Genomic DNA, 18,588 nt, shown 5'->3' with positions numbered 1-18,588 from the left:
CAAACCCGTCCAAAGCTCTCCAGTCGCCTCCAGCTCCTCGACCACCCCCAGCCCGGCCTTCATCACGGGTGACCACAGCAGCCCCCCGGGCAGTCCCCTGCATCTGCACCTGAGCCCCCTGACTCATATTCCCCACGAGAGACAGGACCATCTCACTCCCGATTCAACACTCCCCTGGAGACAGGTGGCGTTTTCACAACAAACGGGATCCTGTCACTTCCTCATTCAACCTGTCAATGGCTTCCAAAAACCCTTAAGAAAAAACATCTACTCTTTTTATTCTGACCTCAGGGCCCTACATGAGGTGCCTCTGCCTTCCTCTCAGACCGTCACCTCCCACATACTTTTATTCTCAAGCCCCCAGCCCCTTCTGTCTCCCAAGCATCCTGTTCTCTCCGCCGGGGTTCTTGCTTCAGAGCAATTTATATATTTCAAGTTGGCAAACATTTCCTATAATTTACAGTATCTTATTAGGATACATTGCCTTAGGGGCGCCTGGGTGGCTTAGTCGGTTAAGCGTCCGACTTTCGCTTAGGTCATGATCTCGCGGTTCATGGGTTCGAGCCCCGCGTCGGGCTCTGTGCTGACTGCCAGCTCAGAGCCTGGAGCCTGTTTCAGAGTCTGTGACTCCCGCTCTCTCTGACCCTCCCCTGCTCACGCTGTCTCTCTCTCTGTCTCCTAGAAATAAATAAAAAACATTAAAAAAAAATTTTTTTAATAAAAAAAAAAAGGATACATTGCCTTAGAATGGGAACTGCCAGGACTCTGAAGTCTGCAGGACTTATCTAGAAACTTTGCTGCTATGGAAAATGCAGACTGTTTAAGTCAGATCAGGGGCAAGGTAGTGGAGGCCTATGTTTCTTTTATATTAATTACTGTAACACGGGCCTTCCACGGCTGAGGGAGTTTCCTATTTTCTTTAGACACCATTAGGCACCAAAGCTCTCGTAGGAAAACTTTGATGGTACGCAAACCCTGCCATTTTGCTGGCACTACTATTCCTTTTATATTCATTTCTGTTACAAACCTTTCAAAGGGGAGTGCTTCTGGGTATTCAGATCCACATTCCATCTTCAGGCTGTATGGTCGGTTTTCATAAATTGTCCAGGCCTGTGGGGGCTGACGGCTTCTGTCACTATCACTGGAAGCCTGGTGCCTTCCTCACCCTCCCCCCATCCCCTGGCCCTCATGCTATATTATTCTCTTTACTCTATCACCGCTCTGTTGGAGCATTGCTTACAGTGTTTAAATTGTGAATCAAAAACCTTCAAAGCCACTAGCTTGACTCCTCAAGGCTGTCATAAATCCAAAGAGCAACAAGAGAAGTCTTGGAAGAGCGATTCAGCTGCAGACAGGACTCGGCCCTCTGGTGTCGCGGCTGGCGGAGATTTTCAGGACCAGAGACAGCACCACCACTCCCCTCTCCCCCTTCATCCGCACCTGTTTCCCAGGAAGCATGGGATTTGACTGTAAGAGGGAAGTCCCCACCTGGTAGACTGGGAAACTGCCCAAGGCTGGGGAGACCTGGGGAGGGAAGCTCTAGAGGGTGCTAGTGAGCTACTGGTCTCAAGACTCCACTATCTGTGCAAATTTTGACTCTATCACATACTCACTACTACCCTCTGCGACCTTCAGAAGGTCACAAAAACAATGACAAAAAAAGTTCAAAAGCCTAGGTTATTTAAAATGTCGGGGTGCCTGGGGGGCTCGGTCGGTTAAGCGCCGGACTTCGACTCAGGTCATGATCTCATGGCTCATGGGTTCGAGCCCGGCAGTCGGGCTCTGTGCTGACAGCTCGGAGTCTGGAGCCTGCTTTGGATCCTGTGTCTCTCTCTCTCTCTCTGCCCCTTCCCCGCTCATGCTCTGTCTCTGTCTCTCTTTCTCTCTCTCAAAATAAAAATAGACATTAGAAAAACAATTTTTTATGCCAATTCTTTACGTTAAGCCCTATTCTCATCCAAGTCTTATCAGTGTCTCTATTATACAGAGGTGCTCTCCTGGGGTCCCCATTGTTGGGTGTTCTCTTGTTTGTTATTTTGCATACAATGATGTCCAGTTTGTTTCTATGAAATCTTACAGCTATATAATATTACATGGGCTTCTAAACAGCTTTGTTGAGCTCAAGGTGAAGTACGACCAAGTGCACATATTCAAAGTGTACAATGTGATACGTTTTAACATATGTTTCCGCCCACAAAACCATCGCCACCATCCAGACAGGGAACATCACCCCCAAAAGATCCCTCTTGTCATTTTGTCATCATTCCCTCACATCTCCCCCCACATGCCCCCTCCCTCCCCTATCTGCCACGGATTTGCTTTCTATCTCTGTAGATTAGTATGCTTTTTATAGAATGTTGCATGTTTTATTTTTTTTTAATGTTTTTTATTTATTTCTGAGAGAGAGCAGCCTGAGCAGGGGAGGGTCAGAGAGAGAGGGAGACACAGAATCTGAAACTGGCTCCAGGCTCTGAGCTGTCAGCACAGAGCCCGACGTGGGACTCGAACCCACGTTCATGAGATCATGACCTGAGTCGAAGTCGGATGCCCAACCGACTGAGCCCCCCAGGTGCCCCAGAATGTTGCATGTTTTAGAAATGACATTATGTATTCTTTTATGTGTTGCATGCTCACTAAACTTCTGGGCTCTGGGTGCATTAAGTCATCATCTAATTTAATGCTAAAGCAACGCTATGAAGCATCAGTGGAAATCTCCATTTTACAGGTAAAGAAACTGAGATCCAGGGAGGTTAGCTAACGTGCCCAGGGAGCTCACTCCAGGAATAGAAAGCGGTGGAGCCAGAACGGACCCTCGAGCCCTTCCAAGGCTCCCCCTTTCCCCCACCGCCAAACTTTCAGCCACTGACCTGCCTCTCCCTCTCCTTCACCAAGCAGGAGACAAACTGCCTGGGTTCAAAATCTGCCTCTGCCATGACCGTGTGTATGACCCTAGGCTGGTCACTCAACCTCTCGGGGCCCCAGGGTTCCTCATTTGTAGAATGTTTGTGACAGTAGTCTCTGCCTTATAGGGGTGCCCTGCCGGTCACGTGAGATGATGAGTGTCAGGGGCACCTTACTTAGGAGAGGGCTCGAGCAGGAAGGCAGACCACGCGGCCATGGTGTAGGAGGTGAGAGACAGACGTGCAGTGCATCATGGGAAGCTGGGAGGTAGGAAGGGGGGCGTCGGTGTGGGAACCAAGACTTCTGGAGAGGTATCATCTCCTTGAACTCCCGGACCACTGTCGCCTGTTGTGCTCATGTTGGAAACGCACCCATCCATCTTCTAGGGCTCGAAGTCTTCCCGTGTGTTGGCCACGGCCCCTGTTCCTCCTTGGGATTCACGGTGAAACAGCAAAGACTTGGTGCCCCCCAGCAGGGCTCCCATCCGCTTGGGGGGGCGGGGTGCATCCCAGTGATTACACTTTAGAGCCCTCAGTGCCAGGGCTGGGGTAAGTATTTTCCCATCTATAATCCCTTGAAGCTGTTTTCTTCCAACTTCTACCAGTGTCACCTGAGACGGACCAACCGCCCCATGGACAATTCTTTATAAACACAATGTTACTGGAAAACACCCCAAGGTATCACCGCTGCTGCTGCTGAAAACCTTCTGAAGAAGCTTTCTCTTCCTTGTGCTTAAACGTCCCACTCCAGCCCCTCACTATTGTTCCCTGAGTGCCACCTCCAGTCCCCCCTGTCGGTCACAGATGGATGACCCCGGGGGCCGGGCTTGGGAATGACTGGCCTGGCTTGGAAACCCAGCCACACCCCCGCGGGCTGTGTGTCCTCGGCAATCATTTATTTCGAGGCTCAGATGTTCGCTCGTGAATTCTCGGCAGAACATGTTTAGCCCAAGGCTGGTTTCTTCTCCGCCTGGGACCCCCCACACCCCGCCCCCTTGACCTCCCAGTGGCTGTGGGCTCAACGGTTGCCAACTCAGTTGATAAGCAAAACCCAACATGCAAAGGAAATCTGCTGTCCGGACCGATCACACAGCAGAGGTCCAAACCCAGTGGTGGAGGAGGTGGTTAATGGATTGCATCCATATGGGTTTCCAACCAAAGGAAACACCAGAGCTGGATTAAGCAGCAGAAGGAGCTGGGCCATGAGGCCCGAGGACACCCACAGTACCTCACCTACCCAGCAGAGGGGCTGGGGGCCGAGGGCAGGCTTGAGTCAGGTCCGGAGCGCCCGGCTCTCCCGCCCCCTCTCTCCCATCACCTTCCCTTTGTGGATCTGCTCCATTCTCCACACGGCACCTGGCCTTGTGTGTGCTGCTCCAGACACCCAGAGACACCAGGCAGTCCCTGTCTTCTCCCCTGCTCCGCTCTCAGCCCTAATTCCAAATTCCCAGGGAGGGGATTTGATTGGCCCAGCCTGGGTCACGTGGCCCCAATCCAATCAGCTGTGGCCGGGGTGGGGGCAGCATCCCCCCCATGAACGATGAATGAGGAAAGGACCACTCCTAACAGAGGATCTGCCTCTAGTGTGGATCTCCCAGTCTCCTCCCACACGGTCCCATGCCGGCCATGTGGTTCCCACTCTGCCCAGCAGCCTGCTCAGCCCCATTCCAACACCTAGCTTCATTCATTCATTCACTCAACCAGAGGATTCTTTTTCTTTCTTTTTTTTAAAAATATTTATTTATTTTTGAGAGAGAGAGAGAGAAAGAGACAGAACACAAGATGGGGAGGGGCAGAGAGAGAGGGAGACGCAGAATCCAAAGCAGGTTCCAGGCTCCGAGCTGCCAGCACAGAGCCCGATGCACAGAGCCCCATGCGGGGCTTGAACTCACAGACTGCAAGATCATGCCCTGAGCCAAAGTCGGACACTTACCTGAGCCACCCAGGGGCCCCCAGAGAATTTGTTTTCACTTAGTCCTTTGTTCTACTGACACCTTCAACAGATTGGATAATGTCCACCTACAAGGGGGAGGAAAATGGCTTTACTCTGTTTACCATTCAAATGTTAATCTCATCCAGAGACAGCCTCTCAGACACACCCAGAGATAATGTTTAACCAGCTATATGGGCCCCTCATGACTTAATCAAACTAACACATAAATTAGCCATCATACCTTTCAAAAGAGACCAAGGGTGACCCTTCTCTCTGCACCCTTCAGGCCTGTGACCAGTGCTTTGCACACGGTGGAGAAGGAGGGGTGTCTTGTCAAGAACGGCAAAGGGGCTCAGGTCTTACCCTGCTTGCAAGTTCACATGCTGGCCTCCCCGTTTCACAGAGGCCGTCAAAGACACGAGCTTCCTGGGTCAGAGATGGGGACTTTATTACTCCCGGCACAGATGTCAATAAATATTTGTGAAATGAATGGGTGGTTGGGTGCTCTGCAGTCCTAAGCTGTATCCCCAGAAAACAGAAGTCACCCCTATCTAATGGGGGAGCAAGAGCCCCCCAAAGGCAGTTAAAGAGGTAAGGTAGAAGACAAGACTAATTAGGCAGTACCTGGTGAAGTTGAAGATTGCATGCTCTGCGGCCCCAGAATTCCCCTTTTCAAGCCTTTATCACATTATGTCACATGAAGAAAAGGAAAGGATGAATACATCCCACTGTGGAGAGAATGCTGGGCGAAGTGACTGGACCCAGGGCTCCACGGCTTCCCCGGGGTCTTCCCAACTGCCCATCATAGCACGGAGGGTGCAGAGCCCAGCCCTAGAGGGACTCACACATGCGCACAGGGGACTCATTGGAGGATGTTGAGGCTCTATTTGTAATGTTACATATTGGAATCAAACCTAATTTTCCATCAGTAGGAGAATGGATAAGCAACCACTGTCTAGTCCTACAATGGAATGTTAAGTGGCAGACAAAAATGGAGGAACTTGAACTCTGTGTGTCAATGTCTCTAAATCTCAGGAATAAGAGCTGAGCGAAAGGCACAGCACACCATTTATTTACATATTAGAAATGCACATGTACCTCAACATCAAGTTTATTACAAAGCCATGGTAATCAAAACAGTATGGTACTGGCACAAAAATGGACACACAGAGCAATGGAACAAAATAGAAAACTACAATTATACAGTCAATCAATCTTTAACAAAGGAGGCAAGAATAAGCAATGGGATAAAGACAGTCTCTTCAACAAATGGTGTTGGGAAAACTGGACAGCGACATGCGGAAGAATGAAACTGGACCACTTTCTTAAACTGTACACAAAAATAAACTCAAAATGGATTAAGGACCTAAATGCGAGCCCTAAAACCATAAAAATCCTAGAAGAGAGCGCAGGCAGAAATTTCTCTGACATCAATCGTAGCAACACCTTTCTAGATGTCTCCCAAGGCAAGGGAAATGAAAGCAAAAATAAACTATTGGGACTACATCAAAATAAAACGTTGCTTTCTGCACAGCAAAGGAAACAATCGATAAAACTGAAAGACAGCCTGTGGAATGGGAGAAGATACTTGCAAATGATATGTCTGATGAAGGCTAGTGTCCAAAATATGTAAAGAACTGATTCAACTCAACATCCCAAAACCAAATAACCCAGTGAGCAAAAATGGGCAGAAGACATGAACAAGCATTTCTCTAGGGAAGACATACAGGTGGCCTGCGGACACACAAACAGATACTCAACATCATCATCATCATCATCAGGGAAGTCCAACTCAAAGCCATAACGGGGTGTCACCTCACACCTGTGAGAATGGCTAATATCAACAACACACGAAACCAGTGTTGGCGAGGATGGATAGAGAGGAGAAAGGAACCGAAGGGAATGCAAACTGGTGCAGCCACTGTGGAGAACAGTATGGAGCTTCCTCAGAAAGTTAAAAATAAGACTACTGTTACAATCTAGTAATTGTCCTCCTGGGGGTATTTACCCAAAAACATAAAAACACTAGCTCAAAGGAATACATGCACCCCTATGTTTATTTGCAGCATTATTTACAATAGCCAAATGATGGAAACAGCCCAACTGTCCAGATGAATGGATAAACAACATGTGATGTGCATGTGTGTATATGATGAAATATTATTCAGCCATAAAAAGAATGAAAACACGGATGGAGCTAGAGAGTATTATGCTAAGCGGAATAAGTCAGAGAAAGGCAAAGCCATATGATTTCACTCATATGTGGAATGTAAGAAACAAAGCAAATGAACAAAGGAAAAAAGAGGGAGAGAGAGAAACAAACTACAGACTCTTAACTATAGAAAACAAACTGATGGGAGCGCCTGGGTGGCTCGGTCGGTTAAGGGTCTGACTCCTGATTTCCACTACGGTCATGATCTCACAGGGGGATCCAGCCCCACATCGGGCTCCCAGCTGACAGTGCAGAGCCTGCTTGGGATCCTCTGTCTCCCTCTCTCTCTGCCCCTCCCCTGCTCACAGTCTCTCAAAAATAAATAAGCTTATTTATTTACACTCCAATGTCAGCATGGAGATGACTTTTGGGAAAGAACACGGAAGGGATGGGGTTTAGAGCTTTACTTTTATTAAAATGCAGAGAGCTGAAGAGACTACTAGGGCAAAATGTAACCATCTGTTACATGTGGAGAATCTGGTGACCTGACAAATGTTGCCAATGTTGTCCCTGAGAGAAAAGGGCTAGAAGGGCATTCATTTCCCCAAACTTTGCCTCACCTGGTCAGAGGGAAGCTAGTGTACTTCCCACATCTAACCACTAGATGGAGCCAGCAGACAGGGTTAGAAATGGGGAGACTCCGAAGGCCCCAGCAACTTGAAACAAGAAAGAAGCAATTTTTGCAAGACAGAAGCAGAGAGGCGAGACTGTGAGAACATGGGAGGCAGGTAGAAGTAGAAAGCAGCGCCCAGGTAACGAAAGGACCCCTAGTTGACGCAGCAAAATACCATTCACTGGCGTTGATCGAGTGTCTCTTTCCTAATCCTTGACATTACCCAAGATGCAGCTCTTGGGCATTAAAACAGATGTCATCAAGGGGTCCAGTCCCCACACCCACATCTGACTGAGAGCATCCCACTCCTGTCCACTGAATGACCCAGAGGTGTATCCACCCTCTGGAAAGTGGAACGATCCAATTTTAATCTCAAGTGACTTGACTTTGGCATAATGGCCCTACATTCACATCCCGGGCTCTGCTTCTGACCAGCTGTGTGACCTTCGGCGATTGTCTTAACATCTCTGGGACTCGGGTTCTTGGGGATAATATTAGTACCTACTCTGGACTGCCGCGAGGGTTAAATGAGATTATATACGTGAAGCCCCTGGCACATAGTAGGTCTTTCCTAAACAGAAGAAACATTAGGTGCTAATGCCCACACCACTCTAGGTAATCCCGGGGAGCAAGGATAAGATGTCAAGCCAGCAACTCAGTGAACAAAGCTTAACACTCTCCTGAAGGGTAAAGATGTCCCCAAGGGCCCAGCCACCGGGGGTGGGGGGTGGGGGGTGTGCATGTGGTTGGCTATGTGATGACCGTGTAGAGAGAGCAACTAAAGGGATGCCCGCAGCTCAGTCGGTTAAGCATCTGACTCTGGGTTTGGGCTCAGGTCGTGATCTCAGGGTTCACGAGATCAAGCCCCAAGTCGGACTTTGCACTGACAGCATGGAGCCTATGTGGGATTCTCTCTCTCTCTCTCTCTCTCTCTCTCTCTCTGCCCCTCCCCATCTCAAAATAAATAAATAAACATAAAAGGAGAGGCTAGAGACTCTGCCACTTCCCTGAATGAGGGGGACACCATTCTTTCCTTCTGTGTAGGGCTCTGGGACGCAGTGGTGAGCACGACAGACACTGCCCCCCACCCCGGAATGCACACCCCAGCTGGAGCAGAACAAATGTGTGAGGGTTTGGGAACAAAGGAGATGAGGTCAAGACCACGATGATGAGTCCATGAGTCTGAATCATGAGGTCCTGTGTGTCTGCCAGACATGGGCAGGTCTGTCAAAAACAATGTTCTCTGAAACAAAACAACACAAAACACGGTAAGTCAATACCTTCGAGCCCAGTAATATTTTAGAATTACATCATCGAGGCTTATTTGCATACCATGTCGTTCACCCTTTGCACGTGTACGATGTTGTGATTTTTAGGAAATGTACCAGGTTACGCAAGAGCCATCACCACAGATCAGTTTGAAAGCGTCTCATCTCCCCGGCACATTTACTGTTCTTTGCTGTCCTCACCCCAGGTCACCATGAGTCTACTTTCTGCCTTTAGAGCTCTGCGTTTTCTGGATATTTCACACACATAGGCCAATAACACACAGTCTCTCGTGTCTGGCTTCTTTTCCTGGGCATAACATTTTTGAGGATCATCCATGTCATAGCATATATCTACAGACGGTTCCTCTTAGTTGCTGAATAGTATTCCATTTTAAGGACAGACCACATTCTGTCTACCCATTTACCAGCTGATGGACATTTAGGCTGTGTCCCATTGCCTTTTATTATCATTATTTATTTTATTTTTTCTTTGTGTTTATTTAATTTTTTAACATTTTTAAAAAAGTTTTTGAGAGACAGAGCGCAGCCAGGGGAGGGGCAGAGAGAGGGAGACACAGAATCCAAAGCAGGCTCCAGGCTCTGAGCTGTCAGCACGAAGCCTGACACAGGGCTCGAACCCACGAAGTGCGAGATCATGCCCTGAGCTGAAGTCAGACGCTCAACCAACTGAGCCACCCAGGCGCCCCTATTCTTTCTTTTTTCTTTTTTTTTTTAATAGTATATTGTCAAGTTGGTTTCCATATATCACCCCTATTCTTTCTTTTTAAGAGAGAAAGCGAGAGAGCAGCAGGGAGAGGGACAGAGGGAGAGAGAGAGAGAGAGAGAGAGGGTCTCAAGCAGGCTCTGAGGCCAACACAGAGCCTGACTCATGGCCCGATCCCACAACCCTGGGATTGTGACCTGAGCCGAAACCAAGAGTCAGACGCTCAACCCACTGAGCCACCCAGGCGCCCTGTCCTCTGCCCATTTCTGTCTGGCACATTAAAGTTTTAACGTAGGGCCCGCAAGTAGCCTTCACACATTCTGTCAGCTTCTTGACATGATGTGCAAAATGAATGAGTGCGATTTTTATGAGAAAAGTCCTATAACTTCCACAGACTCTCAGAGTGCACTGTGGCCATCCTCCCATCTACAGAAGCAAGAAGGAATTCCGGATCGAGCGAAGCTGGCTCCATGAGATCCGCCTGGATTAGGTGGAGTCACGTATCGTACTGGTCAAAGAATGTGGGCCTTTCGGATGGGGACACTGCTCAGAGGGTCTCCTGATGGAGGGTGGGGGGCAGCGGCCAGCAATGGCCAAGCGGACATGACCCTCGTCATGAGCCAACGTCCAGGCTGTACCAGCCCAGCGAGGATGATTCTGGAAGTAGGCTGGCAGCAGCTCTCCCCGGGAACAGCAGAGAGCGGCGGGGTCCCCAGGCTAGCCCAGCACGCAACTGCATACCCCCGTTGGGGATCCTGAGGGTGATACGGGGGGAAGAGAGAGGGGCAGAAAGGTCCCAACCCCGTTCCTAATGCAGCAAGAGAGCAAGAGCTTCCTTCCTAGAAAATTGATAGCATTTTATTGGGGGGGGGGAGACTGAACCTACCAAAACATAGACTACTATGTCCTTCATGGGGATCCACTCAATGTAAAAGCTCTCCCATTTGGCCCCCTCTTTATTCCTNGCAACTGCATACCCCCGTTGGGGATCCTGAGGGTGATACGGGGGGAAGAGAGAGGGGCAGAAAGGTCCCAACCCCGTTCCTAATGCAGCAAGAGAGCAAGAGCTTCCTTCCTAGAAAATTGATAGCATTTTATTGGGGGGGGGGGGAGACTGAACCTACCAAAACATAGACTACTATGTCCTTCATGGGGATCCACTCAATGTGAAAGCTCTCCCATTTGGCCCCCTCTTTATTCCTTTCACTGACCGGTTTGAAAGCCCTTTGCGGACATCATGACACTTCACCCCTACAACCCTCCATCATGTACTTCCCAAGGTTAAGGACAACTCCCAGAAGGCCACAGTACCACCATCCCATGCAACTTAGTGCCAGTATAGTAATATTACCAATTATACAGTCCACACTCAAGTTCCCCCAATTGCCCCAAAACTACCCTTTAGAGGCTTTGTTTGTATTTTTTTTTTAAACCAAGATCTAATCAAAGATTCAGCCTTGCATTTGATGGTCATGAGAAGCCAGATTTTTTTTTAAATGTTTTATTTATTTCTGAGAGAGAGAAAGAGACAGTGTGAGCAGGGGAGGGTCAGAGAGAGAGGGAGACCCAGAATCTGAAGCAGGCTCCAAGCTCTGAGCTGTCAGCACTGAGCCCGACACGGGGCCTGAACCCACAAACTGAGAGCTCATGACCTGAGCCGAAGTCGGACACTTAACCAACTGAGTCACCCAAGCGCCCCGAGAAGCCAGATTTGAAATGGAACCAAAATCAATGACAGTTGTTAGCCTGAGAGAGAACTTAAAGGGACCGGGGAGCCAGAGGGAGGGACTGCGCAGACGGGCATCTCAGGGAGCCCTGCCCACATTCGTAGGCAGAGTCCTTCTCAGAGAGCTGAGCTGCTATCGCCCAGGGTGTGGTCAATGAGGGAAACCCGCAAAGCCTTGCCGGGAGTCCCCCAGCTTTGAGGGGGGTGAGGGGAGTGGCGCAGGGGTGGATTTGAACCCTGAGACGCGGAAGGGCAGGCTCCATCTCCCACCTGCTCTGCTGACCCCGCGCCTCCTGGGCGCTGTCCGGTTGCCCACTCTGCTCTCCATCGCTCTCTGACGTCCCCCTCCGCTGCAGTGGGAAGCGCCTGGCTCACCCGGGGTGAACCCCAATGCTTTTGTGACAGGTGGGATCAGGCCAGGGGTCCGAGGCTCGGGGGATGGGGGTCGCAAGGGGAATGCAAGTGGGACACCAGACTGAGAGCCAAGGCCACGTACAGCTGGACGGCACAGCTGGGGAGAGGCCAGGACGCAGGGCCGCAGGGCGCAAGGGGACGGGGTGCAGGGCTCTGGCCCTGCGCAGTTTCCTGGGAGGGCGGCCTCTCTCCTCCCCGCTCAGACCTCACTTAGGTTTTGAAAGACCCTGAACAACAGAAACGGAAAGCGGTCTAAGAGTGGAAGTGGGGAGCCTTAGGCTGACACTCATCACTTCCCTTGACTTGAGAACTTAAAAAATAAAATAAAATAAAAAGCACCCGTAATGTGTGCGTATATTTTAAAATATTTTTTCAGGGCCTCCTGGGTGGCTCAGTCGATTAAACTAACCACTCCTAGTTTCGGCTCAGGTCATGATCTTATGGTTCCTGAGTTTAGCCTGGCTTCTGGTTCCTTGCTGACAGAGCCTAGGATTCTCTCTCTCTCTCTCCTCTCTCTCTCTCCCTCTGACCCTCTTCTGTACATGCTTTCTTTCTCCCTCTCACAAATAAAAAATAAACTAAAAAAATAAAAAAAAATTAATCACAGAAATAGGACATGTATGTGAAGAAAATTAGAAAATACAAAGAAGCAAAAATAAATAAAAATGTTCATTTTGGGAACTGAACGAAACATACTATTTCCTGACCTGCTTTAATCTGTCAGTGATTTCCATGCTTCCATTTCAGACAGTTCTCATCTTACCTAAAATGGGATTTTATTAAGATTTCCCAGGGGCACCTGGGTGGTTCCATCGGTTAAGTATCTGACTTCAGCTCAGGTCATGATCTCAAGTTCAGGAGTTTGAGCCCCACATCAGGGGCCCTCTGCTGGGCGCGGTGCTGACAGCTCAGAGCCCAGAGCCTGCTTTGGGTTCTGTCTCCCTCTCTCTCTGCCCCTCCCCTGTTCACGCTCTGTCTCTCTCTAAAATTTAAAAAAATAATAATAATTTTTTTAAGATTTCCCAGTTAATCCCACAGTGTTTTTCTTTTAAAAATTTTTTTAAACACTTATTTATTTTTTGAGAGACAGAGAGAGAGCGTGAGTGGGGGAGGGGCAGAGAGAGAGAGGGAGACACAGAATCCGAAGCAACTCCAGGCTCCTAGCTGTCAGCACAGAGCCCGACGCGGGGCTCGAACTCACGCACTGTGAGATCCTGACCTGAGCCGAAGTCGGACTCCCAACCAACCGAGAACCCCAGGTGCCCCTACCCCAGTGCTTTTCACCACTGGTTTGTGCATATTGGCATTCAAGCTGGGCCGTGCATTATTCTGATTGTATGTTCTTGGGGTTCTAAGCTAGCGTGCCCCTGTGTGTGCCTGTGACCCGTGGGAGAGACGGGGCCAAATATTGCAGGGAAAGCCCCCCCCCCCCACAGCTTTGCCCCTTCCTGCCTCTTGCTGTGATCTAACCTACTGCTCCATCCCCCGTTTCCTCTAAACTGCAAGTTAAAACGAGGCTGGATGGTGTGAAATACGAACCTGTGATTAAAAGCTCCCACAATACAGGAGTGTGTAATTAAGGGGAGAGGGTCATCTTTCTAGTCCTTCTCCGCCGAGACCAACGGCTGCTGGCTGGCCGCTCCTCCTTCCGGAACTTTCTCTCTGCTTCTACAAACGTCTGGCCGTTTCTGTGTGTACGTATTTGCTTCTGTTTGCGCAGAAAAGGGATTGATACAATAGCCACTGTTCTGGAACTTTTTCAAAAATGTGACCGTGTGTTTTGGCCCCCTCTCCATGTCTCGATCGTGAACCTCTGTCCTGTATTGAGGCAGATCACACCCACCTGGGTGACTGAGAACTGTACTTTTTGTGCATAAGCTGCCGTTTGTGGCAAGTCGAGAGGGCCTAAATACAAATTCCGGGGACAAGATAGCATCTAACTTATTCAACAGACTTTCGACTCCTCTCCCCACCCCCATCCCAGCAAGCCTTTCGCCCATAGCAGCCAAGTCCAAGTCAAATCCAAGTCCCTTGGCTGCTGACAATCCTCTCGTGATTCCCGTTGCTCAGAGGACGAAGCGCAAACCTCTTGCCTGGTCCCTGCTCCCCGGCCCTGTACCTGTCTGTGCAGGGCCTTTGCNGCTCAGGCTCTCCGAGACATCTTTCTCGGGCTACAGAAGAAAAGCCCTACAAATAGCCAATTGCCAGTTTCAGGCCAACGCTGTGGGCAAGCGTTTTCAGTGCGCGCACCCTTCAGGGCTGCACGGATCCCTCTGAACAACAGGGTTCCTCTTCCCACCCTGATCTCCACCCAGACTCCCGTTCCAGGGAGCCATCGCCCTGTCTCGCTTGCAGCCGTGTCTCTAGAACCCAGGACAGGGCCTGGCGCCAAGCCAGCACCCAGGGCAGGAACGAATGAGCAGCTGAATGAATGCCATTAGGAACGCACATCGGGGAAACCTCGTTGGCAGTGGGAACCCACTGCCTGCTCTGACCCAGAAATGCTACTTGTAGGAACTCAGCTGACCGTGCACAGATGGCCTCTTGGCATCGCTTATCCTCGGGAAGGCACTGGGAGCGATTTAGATGCCCGGCAATCGTTTCAACACAAAACGGAACGCTTGATCTTTTCTCCCAAGTCAGCGTTTCCTCCAGGCTTCTCGTTACAGTAAATGCCAGTCCCTACCTACTCAGCGATTCCAGTCAGATCTGGGCATTGGGATTTATCCCACACCCCCTTTTGTTTTTTAATGAAACCCAGGCAGAGGGAGACAGACATTTCTCAGACCCAAGGCTTCCCCTGTGTCCTATCCCGGTCCAAACCCCTCCTCTGCGCCGAGGTAACTAACCACTATTCACACTGCGAGTGGCATTCTGTTTTCCTGCTGCCTCCTGACCAGCTTGCCGCGGAGGCTCCCCAGCTCTGCGTTCCGGTTTTCCTCGGCCCCGTCACCTCTCATCTGGGCAACAGCACCCACCTCCTTGCTGGTCCCCTTTCCTTGGGCACCGCTCCCCAACCCTGAGCAGCCGGGGACATGACAGAAGACAAGCCGGCCTTGACCTCAGCAGAGGTGAGGGCCTCTGTCTGCCTGGCATGTGAACCCTGACGTCAGAGGGCTGAGAGGCGATGGGAGGCGGGAGAAGGAGGGGGAAGAACCCGGCAAGTCCTGTGGTTTGAGTGAAGAAAACGATTGCATAAAAATGGAGAGCGTCACCGCAGCCTGGGTCCTGTCCCCGCCTGAGTCATGCTAGAGAGAGAGGGAGGGGAAGGCGAGAGCCCCTCAGAGCTCAAGCTGGCCGAGGCCTTGGGCGTCACATCTCTGAAGTCATCACCGATGAGCTCAGGCAGGGGCGCCTGGGGGACAGGGTGAGAGGCAGGAGGGAGGGCTGAGGCTGGCTCAGCGGAACTCCAGGTCTGGGTTGGCGAGAGGTCATGGGGTGGAGAGTCGGCCCCGGGGACAGCTCCGAACCACTCCCAAGGCTGCGGCGCCTCTGACGTGAGCCCCGTGTCTCCGGCGCCCGGCACTGTGTCTGGAGCCCTCAGGCTCCAGGGATCAAATGGATGAACAAGCCAGAAAAATGCCTCTGGGGGGCATCCAGCCCCCCACGTTAGCCCTATGACCTTCACCACCGGCTATGCTGGGGCCCCGCGCACCCTTGGTTCTCACAACAGACCCTGGTTTTCAGGTCACGAGCCCCCCCCCCCCACTTGCACAGGCTTAGGTGTGTGGCTCAGTCTGTGCAGCGCTGGGGGGGGTGACTGAAAGCTGAGTGTAAACCTGGCATCCAGCCAGGAGGAAGAAACTTTTTTTATAATGATAATGTTATAATTATTATTATAATAATGATATACAATATAAAAAACTGCTGCCCCCAGGATGGGACAGGAGGGCCAAACCGATCGCCTGGGTTCCTGGCTGCAGCTTGCGCTGCAAGTCGTCCTGCCCAGGGCTCCCTAAAGGGTCTTCCTCACGTACCCGGGTCATGTACGTGGACATGGCGCTGGGGGTTAGCACAGAAATCGATTCCCTCCTCTCTGAACCTCAGGGTCCTCATCTTTAAAATGGGGATAATCATAGACCCACTGAGCTAATGTGTATAAAGCACTGGGCCTTGGGTCTGGCAGGGAAAGTTAGCCCTTATCATTAGTTTCGCTACATAATCATTGTTATTTTATCACCCAGTGTTGCTGCCCGGCCCGGGTTNCTAAGCGAAAGTCGGATGCTCAACCGACTAAGCCACCCAGGCGCCCCCACCCTGTCCTGTTCTGTCAGGCGCTACAGTCTGTCTCAGACAAGTTTGTGCTTGCCTAACCCCGGGGCTCTGGGCCCTCTCCGGGGAGTGCTCATTGGGGTCCTCTCTTCAGCTNCCCACCCCGCCCCCCAACCCCCGCCCTAGTGGCCTTTGAGGCGTCCATGCGGTCAGAATTGTGCCCAGAGAACAGGCTGGCAGGAAACACGAAGTGAGGGGGGTGCTGGGGGCTGCAAAGGGCTTGTCTGGGTCAATACTGTCCTCCTCTGCGAGGGGAAGGACCTGGCTCTTGGGGCAAGGTGAGAGCAGGGAGGCCTTCATGGTGGCGGAGTTAGGGTTGGGGCAGGGGGGCGGGGTGGGGAGCTGAACAGGCAAGCAGTGAGGGGCGTGCACAGAACATGTACAGTACCCCGAAAACAGGCGAGGCCTTGGGTGGGGCCTCGGCTTCTGGCAGGGACCCCAGGGCCCTGGAGAGCGGGTGACAGACCTGTGCTAGCTGGCTCCGGTTAATGGTACTTGGTTCCTTCTGTCGTCGCTAGGGCAGAGCTGCTTTGGGGGCGCAAGGGTAGAGGGGCTCGTGGTGAGGATGTTCATGGTACAAGGGGCGCGGGAAGGCCGGTGAGGACCCCCCGGGGCTGGCCAGGAGCAGGAGCGGATTCACGGAGGTGCCCCGCGCTGTCCCGCCACTCACAGCCACCCCACCCCATCCTGGGGCTGCTGGGCTCAGCCTCCTCCTGCGCCTGGGTCCACCTTGCCATCTCCCTCCCGCTACCTTCTGTTCCCACCTGGGGAGCACCTGCTCACACCTGGGGAGCACCTGCTCACACCTCTCCACTGTCCAATCAGCTGTGGCCGTGCCGGTCACAGCCGGGGAGCTGCCTGGGTCGGCTCCCTGGGTGGAGGTGTGTCTGCCCGAGTGTGTGAGGGGTCCCCGGACAGGGGCTCAGGCAGGGCCCCCATTCCAGGCCTTGTCCTGTGCACCCTCTGGCTTCCAACCCGCTGATCAGGTTCCCGGAGGACCCAGCAAAAGCACGCCCCTTTCCCTGTACTTCTCACCCGATACACACACATCATTACAGTTCTTATCTTGTGGTGAGGTAATCAGTTCTTTACCAGTCTCTATCGGCCCTGGACTGATTGTTTTCATGGGGGGGGGGGTAGGGATGGACCTGCACACTCCGTATCTCCAGCCCCCAGGCTCTGCCTCAGGAATGCTTGAATCTCAGCTGCTAAAACAGATCGTTTACATTTAACACCAGGTGGGATCCCATGTGTCACCTGCATTATCTCAGTAATCTCCGATGGAAGGTCGATGGTCACACCCATTTTAGAGATGGAGAAAGCGAGGCTCAGAGAGGCCAAGTAGGGTGCTCGGATAGGAGGCAGCGGTCCAGGGCTTGTGTTTCCTTCCTGCCCCTCAACTCCTGGGCCACGGTGGGCGGGCTGCGTGGTGTCTCCGGGCCTCAGTGTCCCCTTCTCCAAAAGGAAGACACACGAGTCGGCCGCAGAAAAGCAGCGGCTTACAAACTGTGAAACTCAACCCGGATGTTGGCATGATTATCGCGGGGGAAGAGGAGTTTGGCTGCCCTCTCAGCAATAAATTGGGCTTTGCAGACTTGACCCTCCAGTCCAGCTTGCTTGAAATCAGCCCATGATTTGGGCACATACATCAAGGACGGCGTCGACGTCTTGATTCACAGATCTCGAGAGCCGAACAGAAAGGCGTACATTTCATCGGAGACTCTCATCACATCTGTGACCTTTGTGCCATATGTCTTAAAGAAATCCAAGAACCAGAAAGTCCTAGACCACTCTAGTGCCCAGTGAGAGGTCGATGACAGCAGCCCATCTCTTTACGTAGAGCAGTCCTGTCCAATGCGGTGACTGCAGCCCGATGTGGCCCTTGAGCTCCCAAACCTTGGTGAGTCCAGACTGAGATGCTCCATGACCGTGAAGCTCATACTGAGTTTTGTTTATTTATTTATTTTATTTATTTTTGAGAAAGAGAGACAGAGCACGAGTAGGGGAGGGTCAGAGAGAGAGGGAGACAGAGAATCTGAAACAGGCTCCAGGCTCTGAGCTGTCAGCACAGAGCCCAACGCGGGGCTCAAACCTACAAACCGTGAGATCATGACCTGAGCTGAAGTCGGACGCTCAACCGACTGAACCACCCAGGCGCCCCCATACCGAGTTTTAAAGACTTTATATGAAAACAAGTAAAATTGGGGCGCCTGGGTGGCTCAGTCGGTTAAGCATCCGACTTCGGCCCAGATCATGATCTCACGGTTCGTGGGTTTGAGCCCTGCATCGGGCTCTGTGCTGACAGCTAGCTCAGAGCCTGGAGCCTTCTTCAGATTCTGTATCTCCCTCTCTCTCTGACCCTCCCCTGCTCACACTGTCTCTCTCTCTGTCTCTCAGAAATCAACAAAATATTTTTTAAAATTAAAAAAAAGAAAACAAGTAAAATAGCTCATTACTAATTTAAAAATATTTTTTTATCACCACGTATGTGGGTTTTTTAAAATGTTTTATTTATTTCTAGGAGAG

At 51.2% G+C, this 18,588-nt stretch overlaps 1 pseudogene; it reads right to left on the bottom strand.

Moving 5' to 3' along the window:
* Positions 1-868: 868 nt before the first annotated feature.
* On the bottom strand, positions 869-15,788 carry LOC144235025 (ubiquitin-conjugating enzyme E2 variant 1 pseudogene; annotated as a pseudogene).
* Between the last annotated feature and the right edge of the window lie 2,800 nt (positions 15,789-18,588).

This window comes from Crocuta crocuta, unplaced genomic scaffold, assembly GCF_008692635.1.
Source record: "Crocuta crocuta isolate KB4526 unplaced genomic scaffold, BGI_CrCroc_1.0 scaffold35, whole genome shotgun sequence".
NCBI classification, from domain to species: Eukaryota; Metazoa; Chordata; class Mammalia; order Carnivora; family Hyaenidae; genus Crocuta; species Crocuta crocuta.
This window is presented reverse-complemented; position numbering and strand designations above follow the sequence as displayed.